We start from the raw sequence: 13,937 nt of genomic DNA on the forward strand, positions 1-13,937 counted from the left end.
AAGTATTAAAACACAAGAAAAACTATACAATTGTAGTATTGCCATAATCATACTGAGAATTAAGATAACAAGTCAGTTTTACTGCATAGCTAATGCAGTAAAAACATTATTTCCACCCCATTAGATTTTTTTTTTCTAGCTATTTATCACATTGTATGCCATGCTAAATGGTGCCATTAGAACTTAGGTCTTTTCCTACAAATAAATAAAAAAAGTTATGGCCCCAGAAAGACAGAGACTGAAAAATGAAAAAAGTGAAGGGGTTAAAATACAAAAACCTGTAGATAACAGTAATTTTTATCAATATGTCCTGATGTGTTTAAATGATGGTGAAATAATTTTTACTACCTTATACCTGTGGCCAATAGTAAAAATTATTTTTGAAGAATGACAACAACATAAATCATAATGTAAAGGTTAATAGATTAATAATATATATATTAAAATGAAAGTGTTGCATGTGCCAATATTTTAGAATACATTGAAATCTCTTTTACCCTGATAGCTACCTGCAATTGGTGAAAACTTTTTGAAGATTTTTTTGTTACAATAAAAAAATGTAACTCACCAAGGTTACTGTAGCTATGGAAACTGAAGCTCCTTTTCTAAAACCTTAGAAAACAAAGTAGAGCCATAGCAAAGCTTTGGTGTTCACATTGTGCCCTAACTATGACCTGGCTTTGCGGGGAAAAAAATATTCCAATTTCCAGATAAATGATTTATGATTTTTTTAAGAAGGTTTAACATCAGTGTTGCAGGGTAGTTTTTAATCAAAAAGTTAAAATCATACTAACCTTAACCTTTCAACCAGGGTGCTGTACTTCACACTAAAATGTATATTAGCATTAAAAATAAAGCTGTACAAAACAAAACTGAAGGTGAAATGTTAATAGTTTCTATTTTTCCTTCAACACTGTAAGGTTTCCATTATGTTAAAAAAAAAATGAAAAATACAGTAGCGGTCAGACACTTAGGGTGGAATTTATCATCACAGATGTATTTGAAGTTAGTTTTAAGATTGGAGTACAATGGAAGAATTAAAAAAAAAATTTAGGGAGAATAATTATTCTGCGAGTAGGCTAATTGTTTGGGATACGGCTAAAGCATATTTAAGAAGATTGCTCTGTAAAAAAGTGAATTACTGGAAAAAAACTACTAGGGAAATGGGGATGGTTTTGGAAAAAAAAGTTCAAGAATTAGGAATGACTTGTATAAGATACCCCACTGATCATAATAAGAAAATATGGGAGGAAGAACAGGAAAAGTTAAAGGTATATCAAATGGAGAGAAGTAGGAAAGAACTACTTTTTCAAGGGATTCGGTTGGCCACAGAGGGAGAAAAAGTCGGCAAAATCTTGGCAAATATAGCAAGAAATCAAAGAGAGAAATCCTGGATAGGGGCGATTAAAGATAAAATGGGTGAGACAATTAATACACCTGAAGGCGTTAAAATACTTCCAGGAGGTATATAAGTCCCAGGTACAATACTCAAAACAAGAATTAGATTTGTATTTAGATCAGATTCCTTTTAGGGAGATATCTCAGGCCCAAAAAGTATTTTTAGAAAAAGAAATATCAATTGCAGAAATAAATAAGGTTGTGGGGCAGGTAAAATCTGGAAAAGCACCAGGATGTGATGGGCTCCCTTTTGAAATATATAAATCTCCCAGGTGTTAGTACCTGAATTAAAAATAACATTGGACGAGGCTAAAAAAATCGGGGACCTACCAGACTCTTTGAAAGAGGCAGTTATTACATTAATTCCAAAAAAGGGCAAAGAACAACTAGACCCGGGATCATATAGGCCAATATCACTTTTAAATACTGATGGTAAAATTTTGGCAAACGTTTTAGCCGACAGACTATCAAAGGTAGTTAAAGGCGTAATAAACCCAGATCAAACAGGCTTCATACCTGGTAGAACGATATACTCAAACATAAGAAGGCTGTATTTAAATATTGAAGCTAATAGAACAGAAGCGGGGGAGAAAGCTGTACTATCATTGGATGCCCAAAAGGCATTTGACTGTATTGAATGGGAATATATATGGGCAGTATTAAAAAGGGTCGGTATAGGGGAAGGATTTATAAGATGGATACAGTTAATATATTATAATCCGCGGGCTAGAGTGATGGTGGATGGGAGCTTGTCCCTGCCCCTTGCCCTATATCGGGGCACTAGGCAGGGATGCCCTCTCTCTCCACTATTATTCGCTATTGCGATTGAACCTATGGCATGTATAATAAGAAACGACAGGGGGATTAAAGGTTTTCACTATGAGGGTGGGGAAGAAAAATTGTTAATGTACGCGGACGATATTTTGTTATTTATGCATAATAGTGGAGATCAGTTTAATAGAGTTATAGACATAATAGACAAGTTTGCTTGTTTTTCTGGATTACATATTAATTGGGGGAAATCATATATGTTGATATTGGGAGATGCACAACCACAGGGGTTTTTAAAGGTGCAGGTGTTGGGAAAACAAGGAAACTTTAAATACTTAGGGATACAAATCTCGGGAAATATAGAAGAATATGAAAAATTAAATGTACTTCCCCATATAAAAGAACTTAGGGCCAAAATACATGTCTGGCGTAGGTTACCAATTTCAATACAGGGCCGTGTAAATTTAATAAAAATGTTTTTTCTCCCTAAAATATTATATGTTCTTCAAAATGCCCCAGTTAGGTTGTCGCAGGATACTTTTAGACTACTTTAATGGGAGATTTCCTCTGGAAAGGTAAGATTCCCAGAATAAAGAGAGAGATACTCCAGCTCCCTGTGAGAGAAGGTGGATTAGCAGTTCCGAATTGTTTTTTTTTTTACTATATAATCACACAATATGGTCAAATAAAGAGTAGTTTAGATGGTTTGGTGGGTAGGCAGGTAGTAAATAGATTGGGATGGAAAGAAGAATGGAACTTTTTAGAGGTGTTGGAATCGGGTACACTGGGGAGAAATAGTATAGGAAATAGAGTTTTAAACTCTTTGGAATACATATGGGTGGAAATTAAAAAAATATTAGAGATTAAAGGGTTTTTGCAATACACACCTATATGGAAAAATATTAACCTTAAGGAACTGCAGGGGATTAAGATGTATATAAACTGGGAAAAAAATGGGATGAAATACTTAAACCAGATATTTGAACAAGGTAAATTGAAAGACTTTAATACAATGGTTAGAGAGTTTGGTATACCGCATAAGGACATATATAAATATTTTCAGCTTAGGAATGCATTGAGGTCAGCTAAGCAAGAGGACAAATATAAGATGGAAAGATCTGAGTTATTGCATACATTTACTAATGTAGGTGAAAGGGGAGGAATAACAGCAAAAAGATATAAGATATTGATGCAGGGAAAAAAGAAACGGGTCACAATATTAGCTAGGAAAAAATGGGAGAAAGAACTTCAATTCTTTACGGAAGAAAAATGGAATGATGCCTTAAAGAACTACTCTCGAATCTCAAATAGGGGTTCACATAAGATTTCACCATTTTTTTGTAGTCCATAGGTTGCATAGATCCCCATGGATATTGAAAAGAATGGGTGTTAGAGCTTCGGATGACTGTGTAAAATGTGGGGGAGAGAATGCTGATTTAATAAATTGTTTTTGGAGATGCCCAAGATTGTTCAGATATTGGACAGAAATAACAGATACTATATACCGAATTTTGAACGTTCAAATATCAGAAGATCCCATGACTTGTATTCTGGGGGCAACCGAACACCTGGGTCTAAATAGCGATATACGTATGGTCCTGAGTAAGGTGCTATTTCAAGCTAGACTCTTAATACTTAAGAAATGGGTAGGGGTCGATCCTCTAACAGCTCGGCAGTGGAGAAAAGCAGTCGATGATTTGATTAAAGAAGAACGGGTGATGGAGGGCCATAGTAGAAAAGAAAAAACTGCTGATGAAATATGGAAGAGGTGGTTACTTTAGGGCTGGTTAGATTGATTTTTTTTTATTATATATATATATATTTTTTTTTTTTTTTAATTACACGTCTCCCTCCCCCCCATAAGGGTGGTAGGAGGGTGGGTAATTGGGGAGTAAAAATAATTGGGTTTGCATAGAAAAAGATTGGAATGTTTTCTTTTTGATGGATCAAAAATGTAACTTTTATCTAATCTATTGTTGACGAATTTTGAGATGATGAAAATAAAGAGATATAAAAACAAAAAAAAACAAAAAAAGATTGGAGTTGCTATGCTAACTTAGGCCAAATCCTTTTTTAATTTTTTTTACATATTAAATGGGAAAAAGTAAGGATGTGAGTGAATTTATTCTTCCATACTAATTTTCCCAAAAATATCAGATTCTAACAATCCTGATTTTTTTTTTGTGATTAAGGACAAACCAGTGACTGTTTGACTGCTATCTTAAAACTGAACTACTGGTGTTTTCTCCGTCTATTAATGTAGTGCCCTGGATTAGGGGTACTTTGAAGTTTCTTATTTTTTTTTCACTTGAAAGGGTTCACACTGTGTAACAGCATTTTATATTTTGTGGTATATATCCTGTTCATGTGCACTGTATTTGCAAGGTTCTATGGAAGCAATTAATACTGAGAGACTTTTGGGACTTTTAATGAGAAGCTGGTGATTTTCCACAGCTACAATAGGGTTTAGGAGAGAAAAAGCCAGGTGTTTTTTTACCACCAAAACCAGACAGACTGACCTTTTTAATGTCTGGTTTTGCTATGTTGTTATGTCTGAAAACTTGTTTTTATCTGGAAAAACTGCTGTGTCACAGCCATTGAGTATCATTGGCATCTAATGTAAGTCTGTAAGAGACAGGAGCTTAAACATTGTAACAGTTTGCGCTAAGTTTCTCCACTCCATCCCTCCAGGTTCTAGTTCAGCCAGAAACTGTATATAAGGAGAGCAGTCAGAGCCCCTAGTGTTCTGAAGTTAGGGACCAGGGCTTGGAGGGGAAGACTCTGCATGTCTGCAGACTGAGATGGGGAAGCTGAGCCACAAACCATGGGTAACCAGACCTGTGACCAAGGAGCAACCCGGACTACTGAGATACATACCGTGGGCCTCTAGCCTTTGACCAGGGTACCAGCCTTCAGAAAGAGATAGCCAGCTAGCTCAGGCCTTTCGCCGGCATTAAACCCTTCTTCTGCCAGGGAGGAGAATGAAGAAGCCATCCTTATGCCTTGCCTATATTGCTTTGTACCTGAATTCCTCCAGTAAAGAAGCACACTGGTTTACTGCAGACCTTGATTCTCTGTACTTATTTCCTATTGGGGTTCACCACGCCTTACCATCCATTCGGGAAAGCAGCAACGTGTGGTAACACCTCAATGGTTTCCTGAGCACCCAGCATAGCGTTGGGGTCACCCCAAACCAGGCCACTGCACTAACCTGATATCTCCTTTTCAGCGTGTGGAACTACTATCACACCTAGGCAGCATGCCCCCACTGTCTGGGGGTTAAGTTTGACACAGATTTTTCTTTTACCCCTTATATATTTAATCGCTTACCTGTTCATGCAACCTGCACCTCAAAAACATCACTAGAACCTACCCCTTTCTTTCATTGGAAACAACATAAAACTCCCATTGTCACTATAATCAATTCCTGTCTCGATTGCTGTAACTCATTAAAAATTGTCCTTTCCCCTTTCACGAAACTATCCCCTTTCCAATTTATCCTAAATGAAGCAGCCAAGCTCATCTATCTGTGTAATCACTACTCCAATGCATCCTTTCTTTGCGAGTCATTGCACTGGTTTCTCATTCAGTACAGGATTCAATTTAAACTGCTCATTCTCAGCCAAAAAGCTCTCCACAGTGCTTCTCCCATTTCTGTCTACCAACATATCCATGCTCTCTTTTCAGCTAATGACTTGCGACTAACATCCACCATAATCTGAACCTCTCAATCCTTTCTCCAAGATTTCTCCCAAGCTGCACTTATTTTCTGGAATGCCATACCACAAGTAATTGCATTAATTCATACCAACTACAATTTTAGGTGCTCCCTAAAAACACATATTTCTAGGTTAGCCTATTGTATTCCCTGATCTAAGACTACTCCTTTCACTGGCCCCCTCACACCATTTCAGCCTTATTTGTCTGAACCTGATCCATCGTCAAATAACCACATCCCATTCACTCAGAAGCACTACAGAAACCGGCTGCTGACTGGCTCATACAGCTGTATCCCTATTATGTTAAGATGGCCGGACCATTGTACAAAACATGCACTTGTTACCTTGTTTGTCTCTCCTATCTCCTCATAGATTGTAGGTAGGGTTGAGCGAACCCGAACTGTAAAGATTTTTGGATCCCGGACCCGAACCCAAACTTTTCATTAAGTCATTAATTTCATTTTCGGCGAGTTAATGGCGCTTTTTATAAGGCTGCAGAGCAGCCAATCAGCAAGCGTTTAACTTGTGTGCCCTTAGAAGCCATCACAGCCATGCCTACTAATGGCATGGCTGTGATTGGCCAGTGCAGCATGTGACTCAGCCTCTATATCAGCTGGAGTCGCTGCAAGAGTAGGGATAGGATGCTGCTGCTGTGAGGGAGAGAATAGGAAAGAATTTGTTAACTTGTTAACTCAGCGATCTACAGCAATTTTTTTTGTGGGTGCAGTGATTTATTATTTTTTTTACCCTGCCCTAAGCCCAGTGACACAGAAAAATAACTTTTATCCGTCTGTTAGTTAGGTGGGTGTCAGCGGCCATTTTGTGCAAGTTCAGTGCACCAGCACAGCATATGTGCATTTGTGACAATCAAATGCAAACTATAAATACTGTTATTATATTCTGTGTTTAAAAAAAAACACCAATTGTTTGCAAGACCCTACATCTGGGGCTTTGCTGCATTTGTCACAGTGAAATACAAGCTTTAAATACTGCAATTATATTCTGGGTTTAAAAAACACCAGTTTTTTGCAAAACCCTACATCTGGGGCCTTTGCTGCATTTGTCACAGTGAAATACAAGCTTTAAATACTGATATTATATTCTGGGTTTAAAAAACAAACACCTATTTTTTGCAAGACCCTACATCTGGGGCCTTTGCTGCATATTCTGGGTTTAAAAAAACACAATTTTTTGGGCAAGACCCTACATATGGGGCCTTTGCTGCATTTGTCACTGTGAAATACAAGCTTTAAAGACTGCAATTATATTCTGGTTTTAAAAAAAAAACACCCATGTTTTGCAAGACTACAATTATATTTTGGGTTTAAAAAAACACAAATTTTTTGCAAGACCCTACATCTGGGGACTTTGCTGTATTTGCCACAGTGAAATAAAAGCTTTAAATACTGCAATTATATTCTGGGTTTAAAAAAGATACCCATCGTTTGCAAGACCCTACATCTGGGGCTTTTGCTGCATTTGTCACAGTGAAATATAAGCTTTAAATACTGCAATTATATTCTGGGTTTAGAAAAACACAAATTTTTTGCAAGACACTACATCTGGGGCCTTTGCTGCATTTGTCACAGTAAATACAAGCTTTAAATACTACAATTATATTCTGGGTTTTAAAAAAAAACACCCATCTTTTGCAAGACCCTACATGCACAGCTGGAGAGGGTTATCACAGGGTATATTTCCCAATATTTTGGGGTCTACCCAAATTTAAACAAAAAAAGAATAATAATAATAATAAAAAAATAAAATAATAAACAAAAACTAGTGTTGGCTACCTCCTCCTCCTCCACCGCCGCTTCCACCTACACCGCCACATCCACCGCCTCCTCAGTCTTTTACTCCATATGGACCTCCTCCTCCTAGATCAAGATTATTATTTTTTTATTTTTACGTATTTTATTGTTATTTTAAGTCATTTCCCTCTCCACATTTGTTTGTAGCCCTTTCCATGACTTTTTTACAGCTATTTTAGTGCTCCAAAGTTTGGGTTCTCATTAACTTCAATGGGGTTCGGGGTCAAGTTCGGGTCCCAAACTCAAACTTTTTTGTGAAGTTCGGCCGAACCCGAACATCCAGGTGTCCGCTCAACTCTAATTGTAAGCTCTTGCGAGCAGAGCCCTCATTCATTATTTTAATTGTTGACCTGTTTGTTGCTATGCTATTTATAATTATGTTTGTACATGAATTGTAAAGCATTGCAGAATTTGTTGGCTCTATATTAAAAGATAAGATAAAAAAATTTCAGGTGAAGCAGAGGGAGAGAGTAGAGATAAGCGAATTTTTAGAAAATTCTATTCGCCGGTTCGCTGAATTTATTGGGAAAAATTTGGTTTGATTTGAAAATATTCCCTGCAGATTAACGACTATTTCCTGGCTGCTGAAAGCCTTTATAATGATGTAGAACACTATCCTTTGCAGTAACACGCATAGAGAGTCTGCTTTGGTATTTAAATAATACTGTCAGCCCACATGACATGCAGATGACATGTGTCGCTCTTAGAATCACTGCACACTTCACTTATTTGGGCAGTCACAGGGCCAAAAAGGACCAACTAACTCAAGTACTGTATGAACTCAGCCTTACAAGTCAATGTTAGTGTCAAGAAGAAGCGCACTCCTTTTACACCGTCATCAGCTGATATAACATTGATGTAAACAGAACCTGTGTTATTATACACTTATAAAAGTAGTGCCCCCCCCCCCCCATAAATTGGAGAGGGTGTCAGCAGTAGGTTTGTGTTGACGTCAATAATTATTTTGGCCTTCCTCTGATCCATAAGAACAATAACCCACCAAAAAAACTGATCCTGTCTGTTGAGCATTTGCCTTCACTCGGTCAGCATTTCGTCAGTAATCCATCAGTATTGCTAATGCCAAAAAAAAAAACAGGAGTGAATCCAAAACAGAGATGACATGTTAATCGAATATTTGCATGTCTTCTGTGTTTTGTACCCACTCCTGCTTTTGGATACGAAATCATAAGCCAATTCTGATGCAAAATAGGGTCCATGTCATGCAGGCCTTACAGCTATAACATAGACAGGGTCCGTTGTGCATCTCATCTTTCCTTCCTTCTGACAGATCAGAATAAGGGTCAAATAAATAATGATGTCAGCCAGGCCGAAAGGCTAAATAGTGGCCCAGTCATGAAGTGGGGAGGATAGGAACAGCATAAGTCCACAGAGTAGCCCTATGGCATAGTGGTGAAGTGTAAGCAGCATGAGGAGACCACAGAGTGGAATAATGACACAGTCTGGAGGTGGCAGCAGCATGAGGAGGCCACAGAGTGGCACAATGACAGAGCGTGGAGGTGGCGGCCGCAGCTGCAGCATCAGTAGAAGGCCACAAGGTCACACAATGACAGAGCGTGAAAGTGGCGGCAGCAGCAGCATCAGGAGGAGGAGGCCACAGAGTGGCACAATGACAGAGTCTGGAGGTGGCGGCATTATGAAGAGGCCACAGAGTGGCACAATGACAGAGTGTGGAGGCTATAGCAGCAACATCAGGAGGCTTCAGAATTTCACGATGACAGAGTGTGGAGTTGGGTGGCAATAACAGTACCCACTGATGATGATTGGTGTAAGAAGGAGAACTTGGCATCATATATGTGGCATCAGGTGGGTGGCAGCATCAGAATAGTAGCTGAGGCAGGTACCCAGAATAAAATTGGTCTCTTGTCAAGTTTTGGGTGAGACAGCATGGATGATCTAATCTGATGCATCAGGCATTGGTGGGTGGAAATCCTGGCTGATCCATGCCTGATTCATCTTAACAAAGATCAGTCTCTCCACATTTTGGGTGGACAGGTGAGTTCTCCTTGGGGTAACTATAGCCCCGGTTAGACTTGCGAGAGGATGGACGATGGCACAGATAGGCAGCGGCCAACTGACTACATAGGATGTCTCTATAGTAGTTCAGTTTGTCCTCCCTCTTAGCTGGTGTAAAAGTCCCCCATTTTGGACCCGTAGCAAGGGTCCAACAAGGTGGAGAGCCAGAAGTCATCCCTCTGCTGAATGGTGACAATTTGTATGTCATTACACAAGCAAGTGAGCATGCATCAGGCCTTTTGTGCAAGTGACTCGGAGGGACTCCCTCACTCCATTTCCATTGCATACTGCCACGGTGTGTCTGGGTCCTCCTTCATCTTCCTCATCGCCCTGTAGCTTCTCTAGCTGCTCCTGCTCCTCCTCTCCTGCTACCTGTATATAAAAACCACCCATTTCACTACACATTGCTTGCGCTCCAAAACCTCTTCCTCCTCCAATTCAGCCCCGCACAAGGCTCATGTGGCTGTGAGATGTAGGCGCTATATCTCCAGTCCCCTGACCAGCCATTTTTACCAGCAGTGGAATGACGTTGTTCATACCATAGTCCTGGTGACTGACTACGGGATGAAATATGGATGGTGAAATTCCAATGGGTTGAAACGTTGCATATCAGCCTATGTTGGAGGATGCCGTTCTGCCGCTCCAGCTAAAGGAGGGGGTGCTTTGCGGTGAACGAGTGGCTGAAGTGCATGCAAAGTTTCCTTGCCATTTTTAGGATGTCTTGCAGATGGGTGGAAGACATCACAGGAATAGTGATGGACGAACATCAGCCGGGACGATTAGCGAACGTGCAAATGCGATCAAATGTTCGCAAACCATAAGTTATTTGGCCGGATGTACTGTATATTAGACGGGTAACTGATATCAAATTTACAGCAGGCCTGTAGACTACAGGCCCAAACATGTATTCATTCACTGTACAGAAAAACACAATTGATAATGTGGCTGGAGGTAAATTAGCCAATCACATAGTAACAATTTTACTGTTTGCCAGATTACAGGACCCAAAAATTATGCATTCACCGTACATAAATGATCAAGTGATTATGTGGCTGGAGGTATATTAGACAGCCATTCAATATGAATTTTACTGCAGACCAGTGTAGTACAGGCCCCAAACATTAGACATTCTACGGACAGAAAAGAACAAGTAATTATTTGGGTGTAGGTATATTAGACGGTAGAGTTGAGCGGACACCTGGATGTTCGGGTTCGAGAAGTTCGGCCGAACTTCCCGAAAATGTTTGGGTTCGGGATCCGAACCCGATCCGAACTTCGTCCCGAACCCGAACCCCATTGAAGTCAATGGGGACCCGAACTTTTCGGCACTAAAAAGGCTGTAAAACAGCCCAGGAAGGGCTAGAGGGCTGCAAAGGGCAGCAACATGTAGGTAAATCCCCTGCAAACAAATGTGGATAGGGAAATGAATTAAAATAAAAATAAAATAAATACAAATTAATCAAAATCAATTGGAGAGAGGTCCCATAGCAGAGAATCTGGCTTCACGTCACCCACCACTGGAACAGTCCATTCTCAGATATTTAGGCCCCGGCACCCAGGCAGAGGAGAGAGGTCCCGTAACAGAGAATCTGGCTTCATGTCAGCAGAGAATCAGTCTTCATGTCATAGCAGAGAATCAGGCTTCACGCCAGCCACCAATGCAACAGTCCATTGTCAGATATTTAGGCCCAGCACCCAGGCAGAGGAGAGAGGTCCCGTAACAGAGAATCTGGCTTCATGTCAGCAGAGAATCAGTCTTCATGTCATAGCAGAGAATCAGGCTTCACGCCAGCCACCAATGCAACAGTCCATTGTCAGATATTTAGGCCGAGCACCCAGGCAGAGGAGAGAGGTCCCGTAACAGAGAATCTGGCTTCATGTCAGCAGAGAATCAGTCTTCATGTCATAGCAGAGAATCAGGCTTCACGTGACCCACCACTGCAACAGTCCATTTTCATAAATTTAGGCCCAGCACCCAGGCAGAGGAGAGAGGTCCCGTAACAGAGAATCTGGCTTCATGTCAGCAGAGAATCAGTCTTCATATCATAGCAGAGAATCAGGCTTCATGTCAGCCACCAATGCAACAGTCCATTGTCAGATATTTTGGCCGAACACCCAGGCAGAGGAGAGAGGTCCCGTAACAGACAATCTGGCTTCATGTCAGCAGAGAATCAGTCTTCATGTCATAGCAGAGAATCAGGCTTCACGTCACCCACCACTGCAACAGTCTATTTTCATAAATTTAGGCCCAGCACCCAGGCAGAGGAGAGAGGTCCCGTAACAGACAATCTGGCTTCATGTCAGCAGAGAATCAGTCTTCATATCTTAGGAGAGAATCAGGCTTCACGTCAGCCACCAATGCAACAGTCCATTGTCAGATATTTAGGCCCAGCACCCAGGCAGAGGAGAGAGGTCCCGTAACAGACAATCTGGCTTCATGTCAGCAGAGAATCAGTCTTTATATCATAGCAGAGAATCAGGCTTCACGCCAGCCACCAATGCAACAGTCCATTGTCAGATATTTAGGCCCAGCACCCAGGCAGAGGAGAGAGGTCCCGTAACAGACAATCTGGCTTCATGTCAGCAGAGAATCAGTCTTCATATCATAGCAGAGAATCAGGCTTCACGTCACCCACCACTGCAACAGTCCATTTTCTTAAATTTAGGCCCAACACCCAGGCAGAGGAGAGAGGTCCCGTAACAGAGGATCTGGCTTCATGTCAGCAGAGAATTAGTCTGCATGTCATAGCAGAAAATCAGGCTTCACGTCAGCCACCACTGCAACAGTCCATTGTCAGATATTTAGGCCCAGCACCCAGGCAGAGGAGAGAGGTCCCGTAACAGAGGATCTGGCTTCATGTCAGCAGAGAATTAGTCTGCATGTCATAGCAGAGAATCAGGCTTCACGTCACCCAACATTGGAACAGTCCATTGGCATATATTAGGCCCCGGCACCAGACAGAGGAGAGGTTCATTCAACTTTGGGTAGCCTCGCAATATAATGGTAAAATGAAAATAAAAATAGGATTGAATGAGGAAGTGCCCTGGAGTACAATAATATATGGTTAAGGGGAGGTAGTTAATGTCTAATCTTGACAAGGGACGGACAGGTCCTGTGGGATCCATGCCTGGTTCATTTTTATGAACGTCAGCTTGTCCACATTGGCTGTAGACAGGCGGCTGCGTTTGTCTGTAATGACGCCCCCTGCCGTGCTAAATACAAGTTCAGACAAAACGCTGGTCGCCGGGCAGGCCATCACCTCCAAGGCATAAAAGGCTAGCTCTGGCCCCGTGGACAATTTAGAGACCCAGAAGTTGAATGGGGCCGAACCATCAGTCAGTACGTGGAGGGGTGTGCACACGTACTGTTCCACCATGTTAGTGAAATGTTGCCTCCTGCTAACACGTTGCGTATCAGGTGGTGGTGCAGTTAGCTGTGGCGTGTTGACAAAACTTTTCCACATCTCTGCCATGCTAACCCTGCCCTCAGAGGAGCTGGCCGTGACACAGCTGCCTTGGCGACCTCTTGCTCCTCCTCTGCCTTGGCCTTGGGCTTCCACTTGTTCCCCTGTGACATTTGGGAATGCTCTAAGTAGCGCGTCTACCAACGTGCGCTTGTACTCGCGCATCTTCCTATCACGCTCCAGTGCAGGAAGTAAGGTGGGCACATTGTCTTTGTAGCGTGGATCCAGCAGGGTGGCAACCCAGTAGTCCGCACACGTTAAAATGTGGGCAACTCTGCTGTCGTTGCGCAGGCACTGCAGCATGTAGTCGCTCATGTGTGCCAGGCTGCCCAGGGGTAAGGACAAGCTGTCCTCTGTGGGAGGCGTATCGTCATCGTCCTGCCTTTCCCCCCAGCCACGCACCAGTGATGGGCCCGAGCTGCGTTGGGTGCCACCCCGCTGTGACCATGCTTCATCCTCATCCTCCTCCACCTCCTCCTCATCCTCGTCCTCCTCGTCCTCCAGTAGTGGGCCCTGGCTGGCCACATTTGTACCTGGCCTCTGCTGTTGCAAAAAACCTCCCTCTGAGTCACTTCGAAGAGACTGGCCTGAAAGTGCTAAAAATGACCCCTCTTCCTCCTCCTCCTCCTCCTCCTGGGCCACCTCCTCTTCCATCATCGCCCTAAGTGTTTTCTCAAGGAGACATAGAAGTGGTATTGTAACGCTGATAACGGCGTCATCGCCACTGGCCATGTTGGTGG

The sequence above is a fragment of the Bufo gargarizans genome, chromosome 1 (genome assembly GCF_014858855.1).
Source record: "Bufo gargarizans isolate SCDJY-AF-19 chromosome 1, ASM1485885v1, whole genome shotgun sequence".
Lineage (NCBI taxonomy): Eukaryota > Metazoa > Chordata > Amphibia > Anura > Bufonidae > Bufo > Bufo gargarizans.